This window comes from Arachis ipaensis, chromosome B09 (assembly GCF_000816755.2).
Source record: "Arachis ipaensis cultivar K30076 chromosome B09, Araip1.1, whole genome shotgun sequence".
In the NCBI taxonomy this organism is placed as follows: Eukaryota; Viridiplantae; Streptophyta; class Magnoliopsida; order Fabales; family Fabaceae; genus Arachis; species Arachis ipaensis.
Genome location: NC_029793.2, coordinates 45,848,701 through 45,861,925, shown reverse-complemented (window position 1 = coordinate 45,861,925; position 13,225 = coordinate 45,848,701).

The window sequence follows — 13,225 nt, the reverse complement described above, 5'->3', positions numbered from 1 at the left end:
GTGATTGTCATGGGTCATCCCTTCATTCTGACTTAACTGAATTAAGAATGAGAGTATATCTTGGAGAAGAGACATGCGTGAATTGAGAGAGAAACAATAGTACTTTCATTAATTCATGAAGAACTTCTATGAGGTGTAGAAACTCCACCGTAGAAAATACATAAGAGAAAAATTTCTTGGCATGGCCATGTGGCCAGCCTCCCAATGTGAAAATGGCATAAGCTTCGAATACAATAGTAAAAAGTGCTATTTATACTAAACTAGTTACTAAGGATTACAGAAAATAAGTAACTAAGTGCAGATAGTGCAGAAATCCACTTCCGGGGCCCACTTGGTGTGTGCTTGGGCTAAGCATTAAGATTTACACGTGCATAGGCCTTTTTTAGAGTTAAACGCCAGCTGGGATACCAGTTTGGGTGTTTAACTCTAGTTATGGTGCCAGTTCCGGCGTTTTACGCCAGAAAAGGGTCTCTGGCTGGTGTTGAGTGCCATTTTGGGCCATCAAATCTCGATCAAAGTATGAACTATTATATATCATTGGAAAGCCCAAGATGTCTACTTTTCAACGCAATTGAGAGTGCGCTAATTGGGCTTCTGTAGCTCTAGAAAATCCACTTCGAGTGCAGAAGGGTCAGAATCCAACAGCATCTGCAGTCCTTTCTCAGCCTCTGAATCAGACTTTTGCTTGGATCCCTCAATTTCAGCCAGAAAATACCTGAAATTGCAGAAAAATGCACAAACTCATAGTAGAATCCAGAAATGTGAATTTTTGCATAATAACTATAAAAATATACTAAAAAGTAACTAAAACATATTAAAAACTATGTAAAAACAATGACAAAAAGCGTATAAATTATCCGCTCATCATATATGAACATATAGGGCTAAGCAAAGAAATAATTCAATATAATCAAAATCCCAAAGAATTGATCCAATTTTCAGAATGAAGCAACTTGTAAGAATACATAATAAGAGGTGTGGAAACATAGATTGAGTAATCGAACCCTCACTGGATGTGTATACACTCTCATCATACTTTCAAGGATTTGCTCTTCATCTAACAATCAACAAACATATGATGCATGAATGCAAATATCTTGAGGACTTCTTAGGGTTGTAATGGGGTTAGGGTTAAGGTAGGATAAACATGGATAAGTGGACTAAGAGATTGAATCCTTGATTAGCTTAAGTATCTAACTCAACCTATATCAACCAAATAACAAAAATATGCAACCTAACTTCCCATTCCCCCTTTTTACGCACATTCATGCATCTTTTTTCATCTAAATCCACATATGCATTTCTTATTTATTTTTTTTCTTTTTCTTTAGGATAACTTTATCCCTTTTTTTCATTTTTTTTCTATTTCTTTTTCTCTTCTCTCTTTTTTTTCCAAAAACAAATGCATATGATTAAAGCAAGTTCACACATGAATGTGTACCCATTTTCCAAAATTTTCAATGAATATCCAAAATAAAATTTTTCTCTACCAATGCTTCCTAAAATTTCCCCCACTTAAATGACACACACACCTCAACCTAAACCAATCAAAGATACAATTCAAGGTTATTCTTGGTTTTTCACTTAGGGTTAGTGATGTAGTAACAATTAAAACAAAAGGGGATTAAAAAGCTCAAATTGGCTTACAAGGATAGATATAAAGTTTTGGCTATATGGGTAAGTAAGCGTTAATTAAAATAATGGTCTCAATCATGCTAAATGCATACAAAATATCAAACATCGGAAATAAAGAATCAAGAAAATCTAAGATCACAATAATAGAAGGAGCATAGCACACAAGAACAAAATAGTGGTCAAAATATGTAATCACACATTATAAGCTCAACAACTCACAAGGTTGTTTGTTCTATCTCTCTTTTATGTTCCACAAAAAAATTATTCAAGCAAGTTTGAAAATAATTTTCCAAATCAAATAATAGAATGCCCTAAAAGAGATTTTTTGGAGATTTTTGTTGTTTTCACCAAAATTATTTCCTATATAAGTATGTATGTTGTTGATGAGCGGATAATTTATACGCTTTTTGGCATTGTTTTTAGTATATTTTTAGTAGGATCTAGTTACTTTTAGGGATGTTTTCATTAGTTTTTATGTTAAATTCACATTTCTAGACTTTACTATGAGTTTGTGTATTTTTCTATGATTTCAGGTATTTTCTGGCTGAAATTGAGGGACTTGAGCAAAAATCAGATTCAGAGGTTGAAGAAGGACTGCTGATGCTGTTGGATTCTGACCTCCCTGCACTCAAAGTAAATTTTCTAGAGCTACAGAACTCAAAATGGCACGTTTTTAATTGCGTTGGAACGTAGACATCCAGGGCTTTCCATCAATATATAATAGTTCATACTTTGGCCGAGTTTAGACGACGTAAAAGAGCGTTGAACACCAGTTCTACGCTGCTGTCTGGAGTTAAACGCCAGAAACACGTCACAAACCAGAGTTGAACGCCAAAAACATGTTACAACCTGGCGTTCAACTCCAAAAAGAGCCTCTGCACGTGTAACATTCAAGCTCAGCCCAAGCACACACCAAGTGGGCCCCGAAAGTGGATTTATGCATCAATTACTATGATCTGTAAACCCTAGTGACTAGTTTAGTATAAATAGGACTTTTTACTATTGTATTAGACATCCTGGATTGTATTTTTGATCCTGTGATCACGTTTTGGGGGCTGGCCATTCGGCCACTATTCCAGTATGATCGAGAACCTCAGATGATTAGCCGTGCTGTGACAGAGCATTTGGACCATTTTCACAAGAGGATAGGATGCAGCCATTGACCACGGTGATGCCTCCAGATGATTAGCCATGCAGTGACAGCACATTGGACCATTTTCCAGAGAGGATGAAAAGTAGCCATTGACAATGGTGATGTCCTTACATAAAGCCAGCCATGGAAAGGAGTAGGACTGATTGGATGAAGACAGCAGGAAAGCAGAAGTTCAGAGGGACGAAAGTATCTCTATACCTTTATCTGAAATTCTCACCAATGATATACATAAGTATTTCTATCTTTATTTTCTGTCTATTTATTATTTATTTTCGAAAACTCCATAATCAATTATTATCCGCCTGACTGAGATTTACAAGATGACCATAGCTTGCTTCATACCAACAATCTCCGTGGGATCGACCTTTACTCACGTAAGGTTTTATTACTTGGACGACCCAGTGCACTTGCTGGTTAGTTGTATCAAAGATGTGAATGAAAAACGATTTATTAAGACGTGCGTATAGAGTTTTTGGCGCCGTTGCCTGAGATCACAATTTTGTGCACCAAGTTTTTGGCGCCGTTGCCGGGGATTGTTCGAGTTTGGACAACTGACGGTTCATCGTGTTGCTCAGATTAGGTAATTTTCTTCTTATTTTGTTTTCAATATATATATATATATATATTCAAAAATTTTTGAAAAATTTTTCCTTTGTTTTCGAAAAAAAAAATTTAAAAATAAATGTTTTCAAAAATATATTTTTCTTCAGAATTTTTAAGAATGAATTCTAGTGTTTCATGATGATTTGTTGAATCCTGGCTGGCTGTAAGCCATGTCTAATCTTTTGGACTGGGGTTTCAACTTATCATCACAAGAGCTTGTTGATCCTCACACACTTAGTTGCTCTATACATGGAAAGTATAAATATCTTCTAAAGCTTGGCTGGCTAGTAAGCCATGTCTAACCCTCAGATTGGAGCTTTAGACTAAGAGTACAAGATTCTTGGAATTCATATTAAAAATTTTAGAATCCTTATTTTCCTTTTTCAAATTTATTTTCGAAAAAATCCAAAAAAAAAAAAATCATAAAATCATAAAAAACAAAAAAATATTTCATGTTTCTTGTTTGATTCATCTTGACATTCATAGCATTCTTGCATGCATTCATTGTTTTGATCCAAAATTTTCATGCATTGCATCATTTTCATGTTTTTCTCTCTCATCATTAAAAATTCAAAAATAAAAAAATATCTTCTCCTTTTTCTTCTCTTAAATTCGAAAATTTGAGTTGACTTTTTCAAAACTTTTTAAAATTTAGTTGTTTCTTATGAGTCAAATCAAATTTTCAATTTAAAAATCTTATCTTTTTCAAAATCTTTTTCAAAAATAAAATCTTTTTCATTTTTCTTATTTATTTTCGAAAATTTTAAAATATTTTTCAAAAAAATCTTTTTCTTATCTTTATCTCCTAATTTTCGAAAATAACATCATCAATTAATGTTTTGATTCAAAAATTTCAAGTTTGTTACTTGCTTGTTAAGAAAGATTCAAACTTTAAATTCTAGAATCATATCTTGTGATTTCTTGTGAATCAAGTCATTAATTGTGATTTTAAAAATCAAATCTTTTTCAAAATTAATTTCAATCATATCTTTTCAAAAATATCTTCTTATCTTATCTTTTTCAAAAATTTGATTTTAAAATATCTTTTCTAACTTCCTATCTTCTTATCTTTTCAAAAATTGATTTTCAAAATTTCTTTCAACTAACTAACTTTTTGTTTGTTTCTTATCTTTTTCAAAACTACCTAACTAACTCTCTCTCTCTAATTTTCGAAAATATCTTCCCTCTTTTTCAAAAATTCTTTTTAATTAACAAATTGTTTCAAATTTTAATTTTAATTTTCGAAAATCACTAACTCTTTTTCAAAAATAATTTTCGAAAACTTCCCCCTCTCATCCTCTTCTGTTTTTTTTTTTTTATTTACTAACATCTCTTCCTCACTCACCAAAAATCCGAACCCCCTCTCTCTCTCTGAGTTCAGATTTTCTCTTCTTCTTTTCTTCTACTCTTCCTTTCTTTTTCTACTTACATAAGGGAACCTCTATACCTGAGTAAAAAGGATCCCTATTATTATTATTTTTTTGTTCCCTCTTTTTCATATGAGCAGGAGCAAGGACAAGAATATTCTTGTTGAAGCAGATCCAGAACATCCCTGCTGATTTCATAATCCTAGATACTGGGAAGGATGAGGATGAATCCATCATCCTTGGAAGACCCTTCCTAGCCACAGCAAGAGCTGTGATTGATGTTGACAGAGGCGAATTAGTCCTTCAATTGAATGAGGACTCCCTTGAGTTCAAAACTCAAGGACATCCTTCTGTAAACATGGAAAAGAGGCACAGTAAGCTTCTCTCAAAACAGAGTCAACCAGAGCCCCCACAGTCAAACTCTAAGTTTGGTGTTGGGAGGGCACAACCAAACTCTAAGTTTGGTATTAAACTCCCATATCCAAACTCTAAGTTTGGTGTTGGGGAGTCTCAACAATACTCTGAACATCTGTGAGGCTCCATGAGAGCCCACTGTCAAGCTATTGACATTAAAGAAGCACTTGTTGGGAGACAACCCAATTTTTATTTATCTAATTTTAATTTATTTTCATTGCTTTTCATGTTTTATTAGGTTCATGATCATGTGGAGTCACAAAATAAATATAAAAATTGAAAACGGAATCAAAAACAGCAGAAGAAAAATCACACCCTGGAGGAGGATCTCACTGGCGTTTAAACGCCAGTAAGGAGCATCTGTCTGGTGTTCAACGCCAAAACAGAGCATGTTTCTGGCATTGAACGCCAGAAACAAGCAGCATCCTGGCGTTCAGACGCCAGAAATGCACAGTGAAGAAGAGCTGGCGCTGAACGCCAGAAACAAGCATCTGGCTGGCGTTCAACGCCAGAAATATGCTACATCTGGGCGTTGAACGCCCAGAACAAGCATCAGTTCGGCGTTTAAACACCAAAATTGCATGCAAAGGCATTTTACATGCCTAATGGGTGCAGGGATGCAAATCCTTGACACCTCAGGATCTGTGGACCCCACAGGATCCCCACCTACCACCACTCACTCTCTTCCCTCTTCTCAATGTTCATCCTCTCTTCCCAATAAACACTCTTCCCCAAAACTCTTCACCAATCACCTCAATCTCTCTTCCCTATCACTACTTCACCACTCACATCCATCCACTCTTCCCCATAAACCTACCTTATAAACTCCACCTACCTTCAAAATTCAAAATCAATTTCCCACCCCATTCCCATTGAGGAAGAGAAGCCCATCACTAAGAAAAGGATGGAGCAAACAAGAGAGCCCATTCATAGAGCTCAAGAGACGCATGAAGCTCATCACCATGAGATCCCGGAGATGCCTCAAATGCATTTTCCTCCACAAAACTATTGGGAGCAAATCAACACCTCCCTAGGAGAATTAAGTTCCAACATGGGACAATTAAGGGTGGAACATCAAGAGCACTCCATCATCCTTCATGAAATTAGAGAAGATCAAAAAGCAATGAGGGAGGAGCAACAAAGACAAGGAAGAGACATAGAAGAGCTCAAGGACATCATTGGTTCCTCAAGAAGGAAACGCCACCATCACTAAGGTGGATTTATTCCTTGTTCTTAAATTCTCTATTTTTCGTTTTCTTTATGTTAAGTGCTTATCCATGTTTGTGTCTTATTACATGATCATTAATAATTAGTAACTATGTCTTAAAGTTATGAATGTCCTATGAATCCATCACCTCTCTTAAATGAAAAAATGTTTTAATTCAAAAGAACAAGAAGTACATGAGTTTCGAATTTATCCTTGAACTTATTAGTTTAATTATATTGATGTGGTGACAATGCTTCTTGTTTTATGAATGAATGCTTGAACAGTGCATATGTCTTTTGAAGTTATTGTTTATGAATGTTAAATATGTTGGCTCTTGAAAGTATGATGACAAAGAGACATGTTATTTGATAATCTAAAAAATCATAAAAATGATTCTTGAAGCAAGAAAAAGCAGCAAAGAATAAAGCTTGCAGAAAAAAAATAGCGAAAAAAAATTAAAAAAAAAAAGAGAGAAAAAGCAAGCAGAAAAAGCCAAAGCTCTTAAAACCAAGAGACAAGAGCAAAAAGCCAATAACCCTTAAAACCAAAAGGCAAGGGTAAATAAAAAGGATCCCAAGGCTTTGAGCATCAGTGGATAGGAGGGCCTAAAGGAATAAAATCATGGCCTAAGCGGCTAAACCAAGCTGTCCCTAACCATGTGCTTGTGGCGTGAAGGTGTCAAGTGAAAACTTGAGACTGAGCGGTTAAAGTCAAGGTCCAAAGCAAAAAAACAGAGTGTGCTTAAGAACCCTGGACACCTCTAATTGGGGACCTTAGCAAAGCTGAGTCACAATCTGAAAAGGTTCACCCAATTATGTGTCTGTGGCATTTAGGTATCCGGTGGTAATACTGGAAAACAAATTGCTTTGGGCCACGGCTAAGACTCATAAAGTAGCTGTGTTCAAGAATCATCATACTGAACTAGGAGAATCAATAACACTATCTGAACTCTGAGTTCCTATAGATGCCAATCATTCTGAACCTCAATGGATAAAGTGAGATGCCAAAACTATTCTAGAGGTAAAAAGCTACAAGTCCCGCTCATCTGATTGGAGCTATGTTTCATTGATAGTTTGAAATTTATAGTATATTCTCTTCTTTTTATCTTATTTGATTTTTAGTTGCTTGGGGACAAGCAACAATTTAAGTTTGGTATTGTGATGAGCGGATAATTTATACGCTTTTTGGCATTATTTTTAGTATGTTTTTAGTAGGATCTAGTTACCTTTAGGGATGTTTTCATTAGTTTTTATATTAAATTCACATTTCTGGACTTTACTATGAGTTTGTGTATTTTTCTGTGATATCAGGTATTTTCTGGTTGAAATTGAGGGACTTGAGCAAAAATCAGATTCAGAGGTTGAAGAAGGACTGCTGATGCTGTTGGATTCTGACCTCCCTGCACTCAAAGTGGATTTTCTGGAGCTACAGAACTTAAAATGGCGCGCTTCCAATTGCGTTAAAAAGTAGACATCCAGGGCTTTCCAGCAATATATAATAGTCCATACTTTGGTCGAGTTTAGATGACGTAAAAGGGCGTTGAACGCCAGTTCTACGCTGCTGTCTGGAGTTAAACGCCAGAAACACGTCACAAACCAGAGTTGAACGCCAGAAACACGTTACAACCTGGCATTCAACTCCAGAAAGAGCCTCTGCACGTGTAACATTCAAGCTCAGCCCAAGCACACACCAAGTGGGCCCCGGAAGTGGATTTATGCATCAATTACTTACTTTGTAAACCCTAGTGACTAGTTTAGTATAAATAGGACTTTTTACTATTGTATTAGACATCCTGGATTGTATTTTTGATCCTGTGATCATGTTTTGGTGGCTGGCCATTCGGCCATGCCTGGACCTTTCACTTATGTATTTTCAATGGTAGAGTTTCTACACTCCATAGATTAAGGTGTAAAGCTCTGCTGTTCCTCATGAATTAATGCAAAGTACTACTGTTTTTCTATTCAACTCAACTTATTTCGCTTCTAAGATATTCATTCGCACTTCAACATAAATGTGATGAACATGACAATCATCATCATTCCCCCACGAACGCGTGCCTGACAACCACTTCCGTTCCACCTTAGATTGGATGATTATCTCTTGGATCTCTTAATCAGAATCTTCGTGGTATAAGCTAAATTGATGGCAGCATTCATGAGAATCCGGAAAGTCTAAACCTTGTCTGTGGTATTCCGAGTAGGATTCTGGGATTGAATGACTGTGACAAACTTCAAACTCGCGAGTGCTGGGCGTAGTGACAGACTCAAAAGGAGGGTGAATCCTATTCCAGTATGATCGAGAACCTCAGATGATTAGCCGTGCTGTGACAGAGCATTTGGACCATTTTCACAAGAGGATAGGATGCAGCCATTGACCACGGTGATGCCTCCAGATAATTAGCCATGGAGTGACAGCGCATTGGACCATTTTCCAGAGAGGATGAAAAGTAGCCATTGACAATGGTGATGTCCTTACATAAAGCCAGCCATGGAAAGGAGTAGGACTGATTGGATGAAGACAGCAGGAAAGTAGAAGTTCAGAGGGACGAAAGCATCTCTATACCTTTATCTGAAATTCTCACCAATGATATACATAAGTATTTCTATCTTTATTTTTTGTCTATATATTATTTATTTTCGAAAACTCCATAATCAATTATTATCCGCCTGACTGAGATTTACAAGATGACTATAGCTTGCTTCATACCAACAATCTTCGTGGGATCGACCCTTACTCACGTAAGGTTTTATTACTTGGACGACCCAGTGCACTTGCTGGTTAGTTGTATCGAAGTTGTGAATGAAAAACGATTTATTAAGACGTGCGTACAGAGTTTTTGGCGCCGTTGCCTGAGATCACAATTTCGTGCACCAGTTGTGATGGATGCAATTTCAAAACTTCGTAGTTTTTTTCCTAATTTCCAATATCTAAAAACTATTATGAACAATTAGGACAAAATTGAACTAGGCACTGTATTATTCACATCATTCAATCACAACTTTTATCTATAAACTATATACCATGCAAAAGAAAAAATGCCAAATGCAATAGCTAGAAATAAAACTATGAATAAGCTAAGATATATGTACTAGAAGAAAATGCAATGCAATATTCAAAAGCACTCTAAATATCTACAAGAAACATAATAAAAGAAAACAAAAATAAAGTGCAAAGTGTTCGAAAAAGAAAATTTATAGTCCAAAATCGCGAATCCTTGATTGGGTCACGGATACCGTCAATAAGGAACTTCACAAGAATTTTAGTGTTGCAAGTATTGTCCTCAATCGACAAATAATCTGCGAATCAAATTTAGAAGGAATTGGTTGTCACAAGTTCAACCCCAATAAAAGTAACCAAAGTATTCAAACCTCGGGTCGTCTCACAAGGAATGGGCAAATATGTGCATCAACATTGGTTAGAATTCCGGGGTTGCAAGTCATGAGCAAGAAATTAAACTAGGAATCTTAACAAGAAAGCAATCTTAAAGTGCAAGAAACTAATTCAAATAACTAAAGCAAAATGTGAGCAATTCTAAACTAATAAAATAGCATCCAGTATAAGTCTATTCTAAAGCTAAACAAATGCTATAGCTAAGGCAAAGCAATTAGGAATTTTGGGATTTCAAATATGAATGATAAAAGCAACTCTTGGCTAAGCATGGGAATTGAGATCGCCATCCTTGTCTCCATATCAAACATTGACAATTATGAGGTACCAACCCATTAAGTCTACTCTCAAAAGCCTTAAGTACGTATTGTCTACTCCTAGGTTTGAAGTACGTTAAATAGGTTTCATCACATCAATCCACAAGTCCCAACCTATCTACTAATTAGATTAGTAATGGGTTAGTATCAATGGGTATCAAATTGATCACCTAGGATTCTCAAATCACCAATTCAATGAGACCCAATGATTCAAGGTCACTTAATTCCCTTAGCTTATGCCAAGAGTAAAGAAAACTACTCCATAATCAAAGGGAGCATTTCATCAAACACATGGTAAGCATTACTAAAAGACATTTCTAAAATGCAATTAAATTGAAATTAACAAGTACCCACTAACAATTATCAACATACAATCACTCAAATAACAAAATTAACCATGAAAATCATCAATGTAACATTAGTAATTCAAGATTCACAAGATTCAAGAAATGGGTATAAAATGACAATTGACAAGAAAACATAAATCTAACACAAGATCTAAACAAAATTATACTAAGGAATTCAAATTAAGCAATCAAAACTAGTAATTAACAAGATCCAATTCAGAATTCAATAAGGGAAGATCAATGCAAACTAGATCTAGAGAGGAACAAGGGTTTCTCTCCCTAGCAGAACAAAAGAAAACCAAAAACTAGCTAAAAATTGTGTCTAAGTGTAAAATGATTGATCCCCCCTTTCCCCCTAGCATCCTTGGATCTTTTCCATGCAGAACCAGCTTGAATTTGGGCCTCTTGAGCCTCAGAAATCGCCAGGCATGATTTCCTTTAATGAGGTCACGTGCAGCTTTCCGTGCGTACGCGCCATGCGTGCGTGCGCGCCGGTGTGGATTTTCCTAATCTACACGGATGTGTCCATCTTTGCGTGCCACTTCCAGCTATCCTCATCCATGCGTGCGCGCTAGGTGTGCATGCGCGCCCATGCTGAAGTTCTCAAAATCCAAATCTTCATGTTCCTTCCTCTTGTGCATGCTTTCTTTCTCTCTTCTAGGCCATTCTTGCCCTATAAATTCTGAAATCACTCAACAAATACGTCACGGCATCGAATGGTAATAAAAGAGGATCAAAATATAGCAATTTTAAGGTAAAAGAAGCATGTTTTTCATCATGGAACAATATTAGGAAGAGAACACAAATCCATGCATTTCTTATGAATAAGTGTGAAAAATATTGACAAAACCCCTCAAATTCTACACAATATAAACCACAAATTGGGGTTTATCAAATCTCCCCACACTTAAACCAAGCATGTCCTCATGCTTAAAATAAAAAAACCAAAGATCATGGTAAGAAAGGGTTTATGAAATGCAAATTTCCTAAATGAATGCATGCAACTAATGTAAAATCATCTACCTACTTGGTCAAGGGTAAATCTATCATCCAAGAACACATATGAGCTCATGGGGTGAAAGTGATATGTAGTTCATAAATCCTACCAAATTGAACATTACTATGGAGTGCATATAACTTGCTAGATGACGCTTGTGAAAGCCGGGAACAAGGAGTTGAGCATCGAACCCTCACCGAAAGTGTATCCGCTCTATTCGCTCGAGTGTATAGGGTTCGTCACTCAATTCCTCTCCTAATCATGCTTTCCAAAATTTGTCTTTCATCTAACAATCAACAATTACTTAATGCATGCTTACAAGTATCATGAGGTCTTATTCATGGGTTGTAACGGGGCTAGGGTGAAGGTAAGGATGTATATGGTCAAGTGAGCTTAAAATTTGAATCCTTGATTAACCTAAGATCCCACTAGACACATAGAACAACCTATACAACTATAATACGATACCTAGCTACCAATAGGTTTCACTTTTTGCATACTCATGCATTCTTTTCAATTCACATCTCATATGCATTGTTATTATTACTTTGTCTTGGGACATTTTTGTCCCCTTTCATTGCTTCCTCTTTTTTTTATATTTTTGTTTCTTTAACATTTTTTTCTATTTCTTTTTCTTACATACTCATATATACACATAAATTTTTTTTTTCTTTTTTTTGGTCCCCTTTTTCTTGAGGTTTCATGTACAAAAGTTTCAAAGCATATGGTTCAATCATTCAATACATGAGTATGTTCCCAAATCCCAGAATTTTCAATTATAACTACAAATACACACCTTTACGTCTACCCAAGTTCCCAAGTACACCCTCCCATTTGAATGATACACACCTCCACTTGCCTAAGCTAATCAAGGATCCAAATCCAGGGACATTCATTGTTTTTCACTTAGGGTTGTTGATGTGCTCTATGTAGAACAAAGAGGGTTTATCATGGGCTCAAAATTGGTTAGCAATGGTAGATAAAAGGGTTACGGCCGTTTGGGAAAAGTGACTATTGAAATGATGGCCTCAATCATGTAAATGCATTCATATACAAAGTAATGGACATATAGAATTAGACAAAGCAAGGATTACAATCATAGAGAGAGAATAATGCACACAAGAATGGGAAATAGTGGTTAGAGGATATAACCACACAATAGGCTCAAAACCCGCATGCTTGTGTTCTTAGCTCAATCACTATGTTCCAAAATACATTCTCGAAGCAAGTTTATCGCAAAAATTTTTTTCAAAATTGGTAGGGTACCCCGAAATCACAGTTTCTTGGGGAAGAAGTCATTATTTTGACCAAGTAACTCTATAGAGACTAACTATCATGCAAGGAGTATTTACAAGCAAGACTAACTACACATGCAATGTACTACCTACTAAGCAAAAGATAAATCCATGGGTGTTGAAAGGACGGTCGGGACCGGAACCGTCACTATCCCCTTCATCAAAGCTCCCATCACTTGGGGTTGAGGTGGATGTGAATATTTCAGGTTCCTCCATGCTAGGGGTAACACAACGCAGAAGCTTCTTGATATAAGTGTATCAGCGTTGGTTGCACCGCTCATATCTATCAATCTTCCGGTGTAGATCTTCTATCCTTTGATGGGTGGATCTTTGTGGTGGTGGTGACGATGAGGTGGAAGGAATAGTAGATGGGAGGGCTATGTCAAGGCTTGGGTTGTTCATAGGAAGATGTAAGTATTTTCTGCTTGGGACAACATCGCCCTTAGCCGGAATGATAGCCTTCGTATCCATGTCTTCCCAAGAAACACCTGCAGCAGCAACTA